At 45.0% G+C, this 2,364-nt stretch overlaps 1 long non-coding RNA gene across 1 annotated transcript; it reads left to right on the top strand.

Moving 5' to 3' along the window:
* The first annotated feature begins 1,337 nt into the window (after window positions 1–1,337).
* On the top strand, window positions 1,338–1,883 carry LOC143939980 (uncharacterized). Its single transcript, XR_013263777.1, has 2 exons — window positions 1,338–1,431; window positions 1,532–1,883. It is a non-coding gene; the product is annotated as an uncharacterized LOC143939980 (long non-coding RNA).
* Window positions 1,884–2,364: the final 481 nt, after the last annotated feature.

Genomic DNA, 2,364 nt, shown 5'->3' with positions numbered 1-2,364 from the left:
TCCATTTCATCCACTCTGTCCAGCAAATGGTTAATGGAGGATCTGAGCTCTTTCTGCATGTCTGCTTGTAATGAGAGTACCATGGCTTTCAGTGTATGCTCAGAAGCAGGGCTGTCTGAGGTATTGTAAGCAGCTAGCGAGGAGTCAGAGTCACTGAAGGCTGCTGAGGGACTACAAGTGCCAGCGCCATGTTGTTTCTTAACTAGGGGAGGCTTAGAGGGAGAGTGTGCAGGGGAGATTGCTGCTCTCTTACCTCTATCAGCCGGTGACATGGCGGGCGGATGCTGCTGTTCTCCAGACTCCTCCATGTCAGAGAGGTGATCCTCTATGGATGCGGGGGCCGCCGAGGCCGCGGGCGTCTGCTGAGATGTGAGGCCTTCATCCCGGTCGGCGCCATCTTGGGCCTGCACGCCGGGCAGCTTCATATAGAAATCCGTCAGTTTCCTCGCTCCGTGAGCGGCGGTTCTGCCTCGGGTCATGTCCCCGGTGGTGCGGGGTGATCCCTGGAGCTCCGTGGGATGGATTGCGGTGTCGGATGGTGCTGGATGCTGAACGATGCTGTGTGGATGTGTGGAGCTCAGCACTTATGCGGCCATTCCGGTCAGCGGCCAAGCCACGCCCTTAATTACAATTTTTGATGCAATGCTTTGCAGCAGGGCTAATTCCTGCAATAAAACTAGAGTATATGGGAGAGGTTGCAGTGTCGTGGCACCAGCACCAGTGCCTAAGGCCCAATTTTTCTGCCCCTGTTTAACAGGGACATGTAATTACAATTCTTGATATAATATTTCACAGGAGGGCCCGTTCCTGTGCCCACCCAGAGTAACTGTGAGGATTTATTGTGTTGTGGCACCAGCACCACAACCACCAAAGGTCAATTTTTCTACCACTGTTCAACAATGGCATGTAATTACAATTCTTGATATAATCGTTCACAGCAGGGCGCTCCAGCGCCCACCAAGAGTCACTTTGAGGGCTTACAATGTTGTGGCAAAACCAACACCTTGTTCCGCCATTTCTGCAGAGCATATAGGGCAGGCCCCTACTTTCAAACATCCAACTTAAAAACATCTCCTACTTGCAAACGGAAGGAGACAACAGCAAGTGAGATGAAAAAAGATGGACGACAAAACAAATTATACAGGGGTGATAACCCTTCCCTATGTTTTCCAAAAAGCTTAAAAATAGTTTTTTTGACTGGAGCTACACTTCAAATTTTTTTAAGAGAAGTGACCTGCTGCAGTACCAAGTAGCAATGGCATGCTTCCATCCCGGGTAAATTATGTAAAAAGAAAAGGGGAACAAGTGGGACTGCCCCCTGACATTGTTGGGGGGTGGTCTGAACCCTGCCTCAACCCCGGATGAGACGGTTTTATCCCAGCTCTAACAGTTCCCATTGCTGGAAGTTCTGCCCAATCTTTGGGCTATTTTGTAAGTCACTTTATCAATCAAGTGGACCAATTTGATACTTTCTCTATTTAACTGAGGTTCCACCTATATTAACAATTGTCATATTTATTTGCTTTTTTAGTAAAAACATGCATCCCACCCCTGATGACTGGCAAGAAGCCAAGAAACGCGTTGGGTTCTCAAACTAAGGATGCCTACCTAAGCTTATTTTAATCCTTGATAATATCAACCTTTGTCCTATTGAGTTTGCACTCGTTCATGTGATTTTATGATTTTTGATTTATGCATTTCTGTTATGAACTGCATCCATGTATGTCCATTGATTTGTCTATACTTCTAGATTCTCTGATTACTATTATGAAAATATATTGAGTGTATATCCATATTTATATTACTGTACTACTATTGTATGCATTCCGATCTTGGACAACCCCTAGTGGCTATTGATTATAAATTAAATCTAAATCATTTTATTCACATGTATTCATACATTGTTATTTTCAATTGACATGCTTAGTTTAAAGTCCCACTTGTTCCCCTTTTCTTTTTACACTTTAAAAATGTGCCAGTTGAAAATTACAAACAGATTCAACTTAACACAACAAACCTACACAGTCCCTGTCTTGTTTGCACCGCCTGTATACTGCTGTTCTGAGTATATAGGGCCTGGGGGCCACACGCATTTCCTTTTTTTAATATGGGTACGGGGTTCCCCTTAATATGCGTACAAGACCCAAAGGGGCTGGTAACGGGCAGGGAGGGCTACCCATGCCATTTTTCTCAATGATTTTCAACCATATTGCAGGAACCAGATATAACATTAAAACCGCAAGCAGTTTTCAATGATGTTATTTCCGTTTAATGTCATTTTGTGCAGGGACTGTTCTAAACACGGGAAACACGTGGCACTTCACAGGCATACTACAGACACCCCCCAGGCACCATATTTAAAGG

The sequence above is a fragment of the Lithobates pipiens genome, unplaced genomic scaffold (assembly GCF_037356315.1).
Source record: "Lithobates pipiens isolate NorthernLeopardFrog02 unplaced genomic scaffold, aLitPip1_a1.2 Scaffold_3, whole genome shotgun sequence".
Classification (NCBI taxonomy): Eukaryota; Metazoa; Chordata; class Amphibia; order Anura; family Ranidae; genus Lithobates; species Lithobates pipiens.
The sequence above is the reverse complement of the archived record's forward strand: the minus strand, read 5'-3'. Positions and strand labels throughout refer to the sequence as shown.